The sequence below is a fragment of the Choloepus didactylus genome, chromosome 14 (genome assembly GCF_015220235.1).
Source record: "Choloepus didactylus isolate mChoDid1 chromosome 14, mChoDid1.pri, whole genome shotgun sequence".
Lineage (NCBI taxonomy): Eukaryota > Metazoa > Chordata > Mammalia > Pilosa > Megalonychidae > Choloepus > Choloepus didactylus.
In genome coordinates, this window is record NC_051320.1 from 81372583 (window position 1) to 81385827 (window position 13245).

Genomic DNA, 13245 nt, shown 5'->3' on the forward strand with positions numbered 1-13245 from the left:
CCTTAAGTATTGGTTTCTGAAAATTTGGTTATATGTATCAATAAACACACACACACACACACTCCAGATGCATGCATGTGCACAATTGTGAATGTGTGCATGTACAGTGTGTTCTGTGTCATGATGTAAAATATATATTTTTTTGGTCAAAAGTGTTTGAAAACCATTGCCGTAGCCCCAAACAAACAAATAATAAATAATGCACCAATAATAAATAACATTTTACTGAGCACCTACTATGTGCAGGGAATACTCTTTTTTTAAAATGTAATTTTATTGAAATATAGTCACATACCATGCAGTCATCCAAAGTTTACGATTGCTCACAGTTTCATTGTATAGTTGTGCATTCAGCACCACAATTAATTTTTGAACATATTCATTACTCCAAAAAATAAAAATGAAGAATAAAAATAAAAGTAAAAGAGAACACTCCAAGCATCCCATACCCATCCTCCCCCTTCATTTACTTTTTTTAAATTTTTAAATTGAAATATATTCACATATCATACAATCATCCAAAGTGTAAAACAGTTGTTCACAGTATCATCATAGTTGAGCATTCATCACCACAATTAATTTTTGAACATTATCATACTCCAAAAAATAAAAACAAGAATAAAAATAAAAGTAAAAAAGAACACCCAAAATCTCCCACACCCCTCTCCTCCATATTATTCATTTACTTTTTATCCCCATTTTTCTACACATTTGTCCATACACTGGGTAAAGGGAGCGTGAGCCATAAGGTTTTCACAATCACATGGTCACACCATAAAAGCTATACAGTTATATGATCTCCTTTAAGAATCAAGGATACTGGACTGCAGTTCAGCAGTTTCAGATATTTCCTTCCAACCACTCCAATAAACTAAAAATCGAAAAGGGATATCTATACAACGCACAAGCCACTAAAACTTTACTTTGCCTCAATTCCCTTCCTCCTTTTGGTCCAGAAGCCCCCATCCCCACCCCCCAATCACACAATGCAGGGTCCAGACTCATACCCATGAGTCACATTCCACATTGCTGGGGAGATTTATACCCTGTGAGTCATGTCCACACAGGGAAGAGGGCAGCGAGTCCCCCTGCTGGGCTGGCCCAGAGAGAGAGGCCACATCCAAGCAACAGAAGAGGCCCTCCAGGAACAACTCTTAGGCACAACTACGAGTAGGCCTAGCCTCTCCCCTGCAGCAACAAGCCCCATAAGGGCAAGCCCCTGGATCGAGGGCTCAGCCCACTAAGCTGGTGGTCTGTAATGCTTGTGAGAAAATCAGAAATTCCCCAGCTGGGGAAGTTCAACATTTCTACATTATTCCACAGTCCCTCAAGGGGGCCCTGCAAATACTTTTTGTTGTCTGCCCAGATCACTCTGGGTTGTATCGGGGCTTCACGCCAACCTGCATAAAAAACAAAGTCTTACTTTCTAGTCAAGGTTCCATGTAATAACGGCATTTGAGTAAACTGACCACACAAGTTAAATTATATAGTGTGCTACGGAAAATACAGATTTTGCACCATATAACTATCTCTTCCTTTGGTCCCACACAGAAGCCAAAGTTTCAAAACATGGTCAATATCATCCTCTCGCCTTCAGTCTGATTTACCTCAATGTCAACCAGGTCCATTTCATTCATATCTCCAGTCGAGATCCGATCTCCTTTTCAACCGTTTTAACAGTTGACTCACGGGGCAGTGCCAACACTCACAGCTGCAGAACCCTGGTCTTGAGTCCCAGGTGCCACACAGACACTTGAAGCCCCAGGGACCAACCACATCACACACAAACAGCTCAGAATCTCAAAATTTAGAAATAACTGTTATAACTCATGAATAAATGCAACTGCTATAAGAGCCCTCAATCCAGGAACCTCTATGTAAGCCCTCCCCTTGTTGTATTACCATATACTAAATGCTTTTATAAATAGATGGCATTTACATTGATCCTCTCAGTTTATTTTGGCTTAGATTGATGCAGTAGTCAGGATGACTAAAAGCTCTACCAGGTTGATTAGTGTTTTGTTTTGTTTTGTTTTTCAGTGTTGGAGTTTTCTAACATTTTTAAAGGTTTACTCAAGGGCTGAAATCTCATCCATATAAAAAACCTGTTTAGTATGAGTTATCTCTTGTCATCTAAGTTCAGAATATTGACTGAAGCCTTTCACATATATGGCATTCTTAGGGTTTCTCTCCAGTTTGATTTCTGTTCTTGCTAAGTTTACAGAAATAAACTAAGGTTTTCCCACATAGATGATATTCTTGAGGTATCTCTGCAGATTGAATTTTCCCATGTTTTCTAAAGGTAGATGAAAAGTGAAGGCTTTCCCACAAAGGTGACATTCGTAGGATCACTCTCCACTGTGAATTTTCTCATGTCGTTTCAGGGCAGAACATTTATTAAAGGCTTTCCCACATAGATGGCATTCATATGTTTTCTCTCTAGTGTGAATTTTCTTGTGTTGTCTCAGGGTAGAAAACTGAGTGAAGACTTTTCCATATACATGGCATTCATATGGCTTCTCTCCAGTGAGAGATTTTTTATGTTCTCCCAGGCTAGAATAATGAGTGAAGGCTTTCCCACATAGATGATATTCAAATGGTTTCTCTCCAGTGTGAGTTTTCTCATGTAGTCTAAGAAAAGAATAAATATGGAAGGCTTTCCCACATAGACGGCATTCATATGGTTTCTCTCTAGTATGAGTTTTCTCATGTTGTCTAAGGTAAAAACAAAGACTGAAGGCTTTCCTACATAGATGGCATTCATATGGTTTCTTTCCAGTGTGAATTTTCTTATGTTTTCTCATGTTAGAAGCCTTAGCAAAGGTTTTCCCACATAGATTACATTCATAGGGCTTCTCTCTAGTGTGAATCATCTCATGTTTCCTAAGGATAGAAAAATAGATGAAGGCTTTCCCACACAGATGGCATTCATATCGTTCCTCTCCAATGTGAGTCCTCTCATGCTGTCTCTTGGCAGAATATAACATGAAAGCTTTCCCACATAGATGGCATTCATATGGTTTCTCTCTAGTGTGTTTCACTGCAAGCTGTGAGGCCAGAGCTTTCAATAAAGGATTTACCAATTAAATGACCATCACATGATATATTTTTAGTGCATATTTACTTTTGTTTATTAAGAGATGACTGGTCACTGAGGTCTTTTCCAACAAGATTGCTGAGGTGGGATTTCTTTCCATTGTGAGTTAATACCTGTTGAGTCACTCTGGATCTGTGAGTAAAATCTTCTGGCAATTCACTAGATATGCCATTCTTTTTAATATGAGGATTCTGCCTCTGAATTCTGGGATTGGAAAAATCCAGTTCTTTCTCTCCACCGTTTCTCTTGTTGCTCCAAGTGGGAAGGTACATCTGATTTGAAGATCGGATGCCCCACTGAGACCAGATGACTGATATTCTCCAGCGTCACATCTCTGAACAATTTTCTCTGGGATATGTCCATCAGGGACCACTCTTCCTGGGTGAAGTCTATAACTACATCTTTCAAGTTCACTTACCCCAGTGACTGCATTGTCAGTAGCTCAGCTGACAACTTTCTTCCTCTGGGTTTTCAGTCACTACAAGATAAGCGTGCGGAGTGCAAGATATCCCAGAGCTGTGGGCGCTTCCCCGGTGGATCCCGCAGGGACAAAGCCCAATCCTCACTGTGGAATGAGCACCAGCGTCTGGGGAACTGAACCCCAAGGTGTTCCCTGGGTGGTCTGAGTCACTATGGGTTGGAAAAGGCGGGTTCGTGTGCCCGCTGCAGGGTACACCCTTCCTGTTCCTCTGGCTGAATCCCTGAGACTCAGGGAATACTCTTGTAACTGTGAACAGTTCCTTTTCCAGAGAGGAGGCAAAGTCACTTTGACAAAGAAACAAGCCCCTGCTCTCTGTGGCTACCCTCCCCTCCAAGTGAGTTGGCACCCCAGTATCCCCACCATTCATCAGCCTTGTAGTCAGGGGGCTGCCTCATCAGTCTCCCAGCCAGGCTGCAGCAGAAACCGCAGGGCTGAGTTCAAAGAGCTCTCTCTCTCTCCAGAATGTGTCCTGTGTGGACAACCTTATTTCAGTAGCATGGCAGGATGAGACCACTCAGGTTGCTTGGGGGGTCTAGACTGTATCCCTGTACCTGCCCTGGCTTGCAGGCTCCTCAGTCTACCAGGCACTGAGACACTCATTATTTTAGGATGTGTCTTTTCATTCATTTCAATTCTTGGGGTACAGATACATTGACACATTTCCAAAACTGAATGAAGAGCAAGTGGTTACAATAGGAGTTACAAGAGGAAGGAGGAGAAAAGGAAGAACAAGGGGAGAAAAGGAAAGGAGAGGAAAGAGGGCAGGCTGGGAGCATCTCTTCTTTAACTGCATTTTCAAGTTGTGGGACCAGAATGTCAGAACAGGCAGGTCTTCTTACCTATTGCCTGATCCAGTCCCCTCATTTTATAAATGGGGAAATGAGGCCCAGAGAAGGGTAGAGACTTTATCAGACACCCCCAGCCTGGCTTATAGTTCCTCCCTTCTCCCCACACCTGCCAGGCTCAGCACTGGCTGGCTACCTGGGCCTGCCTGGGCACTGAGGCCCTCAGGGCTACCTTGGACTTGGCCCTGCCATCCTTCCTGGATGGCTGCCTTGCCTTGGCTGTGTCTTCAGCTCTGATGCCTGGCACCCTGCTCTTTCTAAGTTCCTCTGAGCACCTCAGCCTTGCCTTGCTTTTCCACCCCATCTGGGGCTAGAGAGTCCTATTGAAATATTAAATAACATATTTGGCCCAGAAAGTGACCAATCAGAACAGACACTGGCCAAGTCCTAGAGGCCCTGCTGGGGTAGGCACTGACCCTTCAGATGCTGAATGTAGGTGATCTGAGGGTCCCGGGACAGGGACCAGGGTGGCTGGGTGGGAGGTATACTTGCCAGTCTGGAGACAGTGGCAATTAACCAACAGGCTTGAGAGTATTTCATTATTGTAACACCCAATAGATGCTTGCTGGTTGCATGTCAGCCTGAATCCTATCCCTGAGCCCACCTGGGCACTGGAGCCTTGGATTGCACCTTCCTGGTGCCACCTGCCATTGTAGACTTCTAATGTTTGTCCCCATCATATTCTCTGCTTCCAGCTTTGCCTGGAAAAGAGATGGAAGAAGGGGTACAATTTGTCTTATGATTTCTCAGTGCCAGGCTTTGGGATGGAGGTTGGAGCAGGGGAGACTTTACTTGTAATATCTCATTGTGAACTCTGAGTGAGAGAGAATTTTATCATTTCAGTCTGACCTCTTTGGATGAAGAATTGCAGCTTTGCAGGCCTATGCTTTCCTTCCTTCTTTCTTCCTCTTGAGTCTCTGCTCTTCTTTATTCAGCTCTGAACAGAGACTGGGTTTTTGGCTTCTTGTGCATCATTGGTGCTTTCTAGGTCTCACTTACCCCTTCTCTTAAATAGGGGCATTGGAACATATCAGGAGTTTTTGAACCCTTTTGTCCCCTCCCTCCCCCTTCCTTCCTTTTTTTTTTAATTAGAAAAGTTGTAGGTTTACAGAAATACATAAAGCATAAAATACGGAGTTCCCATATACAAACCTATTATTAACACTTTGATTTTCTTTCTTTTTATCAACCTGTTTTGTTCAGATGACACATTTCATGGAAGCCCAATGGGTTAAACATGTGAAGGCAGATCTGCCCTGGTTGAAGGAGATGGGAACCCCCAAAGGTGCCATGGAACACAGTTAGGGAACAACTGAGTAAGGTGCTCTCAGGGCCTCTTCCAGGTTACCTCTTCTATGGCTAATTCTCACCCAGATCTATCTGGTCTTATTTCTTTTGGGGCTAATTCTGCCTGAGACTTGCTTATAAGCTTTGCCAACAGATGCCCAGGAAAAGGCTTCCTACTCCTCTTCTTACTACCCCTAAGATTCTAGCTCAAAATGGGCTGTTTGGTTATGTCAGCCAGGGGCATTGCCAAAGTGTTTCCAGTCAGAATAAGAACTGTGCGTCTTTTCCATGACTCTGCCCTTTGCTTTGGCTCCAGAAGCCTGACTTGCACTGGTTTGGAAAGCCCAGCATTGTTCCTTCTTGCTGGTGGCTGTGGTGTATGTGAATCCCAAACTGAAACCTTGTTGCTTTGCCCAGAACCTGGAGGTGAGGCTGAGGGAGAAGACTCCATCTTGGTCAGCCCTGGTGCTGTGGAGGGGACCTTGTATAATAGGTACCTTTGGTTGACAACTGAACAGCCATTCCCCTTCTGTTTGCCAAAAGCCCAGTTGAAGGAGAGTGACTGGTCTAAACCTATCATGGCTTTCCTCTTCTCCTTCTCTAGGTACTTGATTTCCCAGCTTCCCTTGCAGCTGGGGATATCACATCTGTGATTAGATTATAAATGATGGCGGCTTCCCTCTTGCTCACACTCCCCTTCTTGCTGCCACCCTCTCTCACTCTCTTCCCCTTGTTCACTCTGATGAAACCAACTGCCATGTTGTGAGCTGCCTAATGGAGAGGCTCACATGGCAAGGAACTAAGGGAGGCCTCTGGCCAACAGCCAGTGAGGAACAGACTGAGGTCCGAGTCTAACAGCCCAGGAGGAATTGAATCCTGCCAACAATTACTGACTAAACTTGGAAGCATAGCTTGCTCCAGTTGAACCTTGGAGATGACTGTAGCCTCAGCTGACATCTTGAGTGCAGCCTGTGAGAGACCCTGAACCAAAGTACCTGCTAAGCCATATTTGGATTCCTGACCTGCAGAATCTGTGAGATTATAAGTATATTATTTTAATCCACTAAGTTTGGCATAATTTGTGAAGCAACAACAGATAACTGAAATAGAGGCCTTTTGCTTTCCTGATAAAAGGGATAGAGGAAGCTGTCACCCCTACTTTCCCCCAGATACACTGGCCATCTTGCAACCACAAGGTAAAAGGCACGATGAGTACTTTACAGATTAAATATGGTGGAGCGGCCAGAGAATAACCCAGGGTCCCTGACAGCAGCATCTACCAGCAGCCACCACCTGCCTCTAGTCTTCTTATATGAGAAAAACATATTTTTATGTGTTTAAGTCTCTGTTGATAAGTTTCTATTATTTGCAGCCAAAAACCTTCCTAAAAGGCTGGACTGGATGATCCCTAATGGCCCGCTGTTAGGGGGCTGTCCTCATGGGCCTCAGCCCACAGAGTGTGTGGTTCTGAAAGATGTAAAGCTTTCCCCAAGGTTGTGATGGCATTGTGTGCTGCCCAGAAACTCCAGCATATGTGGATTTTTTTCTTCTGTTGCAGTTGTCAAAAATCTTTCAGTGTCCTGGCACAGAAAAAAGTGGTAGCAAAAATAATTTGTTTAGTGCTAATTATGAGCCAGACATTGTGACAGTCATTCCCAGGCAGTGGCCCAAATAATCTTCACAATTTTAAGAACTTTACTCGGTCATTATTCTCATTTTACAAATGAGGAAGCTGAGGCACAATTAAGTAACTTGCTTGGTGGTGATGTCATGATTTGAACTTAGACTGCTTGGGTTGAGATCCTGCGCTCATAATTGCCTTTCTTTACCTTGAAAAATAACAAGTGAGCCCCTAGAAGCTTTCCTCACAGAGACTTAAGGGTTTTGCATCTGCTCTGGACTTCAGGTACTTTGGCCAAACGCTTTGGTCCTCTGATGCTTTGGCCTATCTATGAAAACACCTGAAAATGACGGGAAAAAAGGGAATACTATATATAGGGGAAAATCAGTCTAACTTTAGACTTTGCATAAAGAAGACAACTGCAGACTGACTGAATTTTCCACTTTTTTTGGGGAGCCACAGAATGTAGTCTTAGCTTCCATTAGAAAAATAGTCTCATGGACTGAATCTCATGATGCTTTTGGCCTGGCTTGACAGGTAAACTGATGATGTGTGTAGCATGTCCAGCTGCATATGTGTGTGTGTGAGTGTTATGTGTGAGAGGGCAGGGTACCCCTGTTAACTAGACCATGAGATCCTCATGGAGAGGCACCATGCCTTACGTATCTTGTTAGGATTTATTTATTAAGTGTCAGGGACATACCAGTGGACAGTGAATGTAGATTATAGGTACCCAAATACATAGGGTAGAGGCACAGAATTTGGGCTGTAGAGGCTACCACCAAGTTCAGGTACGAAGCACAGGGAGAAGATACAGTGAGTGTACAATGCAGATGCGGCTCTCAGAAGATGAATGCACAGTAAATGAGCCTAGAGGAACAATGAAATAGGGTTGTCAGTTCAGCTATCAGAGGCTCTTAATACAACTAGTGCAAGACAGTTGTGGTAAAACTACTAAAGCTGTCAGTTGTAGGTACAAGGAGTCTAAGCTGTAGTGGGGGTTGGAACCACAGCTACTGGAAAAGGAAGGTTCCTCAGGTTCTAGGAAGAGAGACGGCTGGTTGTAATTAAAATGGGTACAGTAGAAGGAAATTGTTACAGACATACATGCTGTTCCGAGAGTGTTGGAACACAGGTGAGTTATTCTGATCTGTAGCAGGGTAGACTTCTGCCATAAGCTGAGGAGTGTGTGTGTGTGTGTGTCTGTGCAGGTGCGTGCATGTGTGTGGGTGTGTACCTATGCATGTGTGTGCAGGTGTGCAGGTGTGTGTAGGTGTGTGTATGTCTGTATGTGTGTTTGCATGCGTTTGTGTGTGTATGCACACATGCTGGGGGTGGTTTGGGATGTCCAGATTCTCATCAAAATATCCCTGCCAGAAGCCAGAGTTTCTGGTCAACCAAGATGGCAATGTAAAACACTCCAGAGTGCCATTGCCACACGGAATCTTTGAACAAGTAGTAAAAATGGGCAAAGCCAATCTTCCTCAAAACTCTGGAAAACAGTTAAAGGGTTGCAATATCTGGGTAAGGCTGAATCAAGAAAATGCAGTTTTAAAAATGGTGTGAGAAGCTTGTGGCACCATTGCTACCCCCTTTCCACCCCCTCTCTACGCCCTCTCCAGCATGGTGTGAGCCAGCCTGTGCTCCCATTGTGGTTCTCTGGCCCTGTTCTGGAGGGAGCAGAGTAACCCCTGTGCACATATTGGGCTGCCTGCATGTAGGTGCCAATCTATTGGGTGGCAGCCTGAAATACTGAAACAGGAAACGCTTCTCAGGCTTGCCCTTCCAGAACTTGTCCTGCAAGCAGAGGCAACTTGTTGACTGCTAAAGCAGTGTAAGAAACAATTAAGTCAAAGTGTCCTGGGGCAAAGAATTACCTGCTTTAAGTTCTACAATAGAGCACCCTGAGGGGGAGAAAGTCTGTTTCATAGGGAGACAGGAGAATTGGAATGCCAGTAAACTGGGAAGTTCCGAAGGCCATGAGTAAGCACAAGCCCAGGACAAGACACAGGCTCTGAAAACCCAAAGAGGACCTTGCATTTTGCATTTGCCTCAGGCTGATCTTCTTGATAGGAGGGCTAAAATCTGAAGGAAATCACCAGCCAATGCAGGGCCAATTTGGAAAGCCTGGGCAGGGTGCTTTTTGTTTTTGTTTGTTTTTATAAGCTACAGGCACTCAAGGAAATCTCCATCATAATACTGGCTGGATAAAGATTTAAGAAACAGACAGTTCAGGGACTAAATCCCAGAGTTAACATATTAAAAGGTTAAAATGTACAGTGTGAGACAAAAGATTACAAGACAAAGAAACAGAAAATGAGGGCCTATCAAGAGGAACAAAATAAAAGTCCAGAAATCATCATTGAAGACCAGACTTTGGACATACAGGACAAAGAATTTGAAAATAGTGATGCTCAGTATGCTCACAGAGAGAAAGGAAAACACAGAGAATGAACAAAAGCATATCAGGAAAACGGTGAATGAACAATATGAGAATATTAAGAAAGCAATACTTTTAAAAAGAAACCAAATACAGATACTGGCATTGAAAATCACAATAAGTGATGTGAAAAAATCCCTAGAGAGTTTCAACAGCAGATTAGAGCTGGTAGAAGAAAGAATCTGAGAACTTGAAGACAAAACAGTTGAAATGATTCAAGCTGAGGAAAAAATAATTTGAAAAAGTGAACAGAGCTTAAGAGGCCTTTGAGACATCATCAAGTGTGCCAATATATGCATTATTAGAGTCCCAGAAGGAGAAGAAAAAGAGGAAAGGGATAGAAGGAACATTCAAAGAAATAATGGCGTAAAATGTCCCAAATTTAATGAAAGACATGAATATGCACATTCAAGAAGCCTGACGTGCCCCACACAGGATAAACTTGAAGAGAACCATGCCAAGAGCCATAGTAGTCAAACAGTCAAATGCCAAGGACAAGGAGAGAGTTCTGAAAGTTTTAAGAGAAAAGCAACATATTATGTACAAGGAATCCCAATAAGATTAAGCTCATCAGAAACCATGGAGGTAAGAAGGCTGTGGGATAAAATATTAAGAGGGTTAAAAGAAAACAATTGACAATCAAGAATTTTATATTCATTGAGACTGTCATTAAAAAATGAGGGTATAAGTAATGACAAATCTATGGTTTTGGACATATAATGTGAAAAATATAATTTGTAACAAGCACAACCAAAAGGTAGTGGGAAACAATATGTAGGTTCTACCACTGTCAAGTATGTCCATTCCAGACATATTCAAGGACTGACGAATGACCACTGGGTGAGTCTGTGTGTCTGCTGTGAGCTGGACTGGAGCCTGGACTCCATTTGTTACATGGTCTTGATACATGTCCATTCCAACGAGGGTCAAGAAAATGTTTTTGTTTCCCATGTATCAACTCAGACCCCATGTCCAACAGTCCTCAAAATGTTGGGATGTTTTCCTTTCCCTAGTTTAATTACATGAGTTAAAAGGCTGTAGGTCACTTTGACATGGTAGTGCAGGGTCTTTCTTCCTGGGGGTGGGGGGGATGTTGGTCTTTCATTCAGTGGGTTCTGTGTCAGACAGTGGGCTCAGATTTGGACACTTGACAAGAAATCCTGCTCCTTGATTTATTTTGATTGCATAGATTGAGTAAGTCCCTTGGGGGTCCATCTAGTTTGTCCTAAGAAAAGTCATGTCCTACTAACCTTCTCCATAGCTCTCTGTGGGTCAGGCTTTCAGCTGCCTCTGTGACTTTGCTGCTTGTTAAAATATTTACATGCATCTTGCTTTTGACATTTAAGTGCCTCCTAGCATCCGTTATTTTGGATACTATCGTCCCCATTGCTATCAGGGAAGCCTAGCAGATACTCAGCATTTTGCAGCTGAGTAATGTTATAACTTGACCCTAGTCATGCATCTGGCAGTGAGAAGGGAAAGCAGGCATCTAAATTGAGGGGAGTCATGTGTTTTCTTGCAACATAGAAACCTCTGCATCATCTTTAAGCTAGAGGGGAGTGTTACCATATAGTAGGTGTCATGGGCCACTTCTGCAGGCTCAAAGAATTCTGGAGGGTCTGGAGGCTCAAGGTTCTTGATTATGTCTGCCCTAATGTCCCTACCCCAAGTCTCAGCTCTACTCCTTTCTTACCGAAGCCCTGATCTTGGCGTAACAGAATTGCTGGGGTTGAGGATTCTCAGGTGCATTGTTATCTTTATAATTAAGACCTGGGCCTGATTCTCAGCCTTTTCTGTCCTCTGGCTGTCATCTGGAGGACATAAGAACTCTTGATATATTGCCAAAGAGGCCCTCTGACTTTCATGCTTTGCCTTAAATTGGTGATTTTCATTATCTTTTCAGTACATTGATAGCACTCAGTAAAAGCCATTTGATTCTATTTTCATTATAATTGCTATTGTATCTAAACCTCTTAAAAGCCTGAGATGTTGCACCCACCAGTGGATTTCCTACCACAGGTATCCCATCCCACTCCTCCACCGGTGAACAGTTACATGTTTGTACAACTGCTCTATGCAAGGGGCTATGCATACTCCTCCTACCACCCCAGTGGTGGAATACTCATGGCGAGCAAACCAGTGTGTGGGTGTACCAGTCCAAGATCCCTTTTGAGTCTGCTTCCTCAGATCATCCCACTTCTGGTACCAAGTCTCTTAAGTCAGATACTCTGGGAAACACACTGCTAAAGTTGCTGGAATGCAATATATCAGAAATGGGTTGGCTTTTACAATGGGAATTTATTAGTTTACAGGTTTACAGTTCTAAGGCCATGAAAATGTCCCAGTTAAGGCATCAATAGGATGATATCTTCTCTGAAGAAAGGCTGGTGGCATCTGGTTCCTCGGTCACATGGGAAGGCACATGACTGGTGTCTGCTGGTCCTTCTTTCCTGGGTTTCATTGCTTTCAGCTTCTGGCTTTAGAGCCTCCCTCTGTCAGCTCTTCGAGGGGCTTTCTCTCCAAGCTCTCTGGTGTTTCTCAGAGTTCTCTGGCCTTTTCTGTCCTTTATCTTCTCATAAAGGACTCCAATAAAGGTTTAAGACCCACCTTGAATTGGGTGGGTCACATCTCAACTGAAACAACCTGATCAAAAGGTCCCACCCTCAATAGATCTGCACCCACAAGAATGGATTAAAAGAACATGGCCTTTTTTGGGGTACATTACAGCTTCAAACAAGCACACTGATTCTGAGACAAAACTTTGAATTCAGGGTATTTATTGGGGAGTCCTTTGGGGAATGACATTGGTAAGGAAATGAAGACTCTAGAATTGGGCAGCAGGAGGGTTGAACTTGGTTGCAGTTGAAACAGAGGCCTTAGCCAATCCCATAGGGAGCTCTGGAACTGAGATGATACCCCCTGAACCTCTAGATGGACTAATGGTGGGCTACTCCCAGGATGGGGAGTAACTTTGGGTGAAGCAGTGCCCTTCAGTTAAGGGCAATTCCTGGGGAGGCCTTGGCTGTGAGCCGTCAGCAGCCAACACTCCTGGCAACTGGGACGATGAATGGCTCAGTCCTAGAGGATATGCCACAGTGTCCACTACAGCAGTGGCTCTCCAAGGAGGATCCCCAAGCCAGCAGCATCAGCATCACTTGGAAACTTGTCTGAAATGCAAAATCTCAGATCCCATGCCAGACCTACTGAATCAAAAATTCTGGGTCTGATATCCAGTGGGGCCTGTATTTTAACAAACCCTCCCAGCTATTTTGCTGCAGTGAAAGTTCAAGATCAACAGGAGTACAGGGAGCCAGATCTAGTGGATAATTTACAAAGAGAAATGATTCTGCTCAAGGTAAGTCTTAACATATATTTACAGAGACACATTTGATCATGGGAAGTGTATGTAGAGTGATACCTACTTACAAAGAGTTTCCTTGGTCTATTTTTTTTTAATGTGTTCATTTGTTTCCC

General features: G+C 43.5%; 1 long non-coding RNA gene across 1 annotated transcript in view; it reads left to right on the forward strand.

Moving 5' to 3' along the window:
- Window positions 1-13245, forward strand: part of LOC119509670 — a 137197-nt gene that overhangs the window by 8722 nt on the left and 115230 nt on the right. The gene's annotated exons all lie outside the window — the stretch shown is intronic.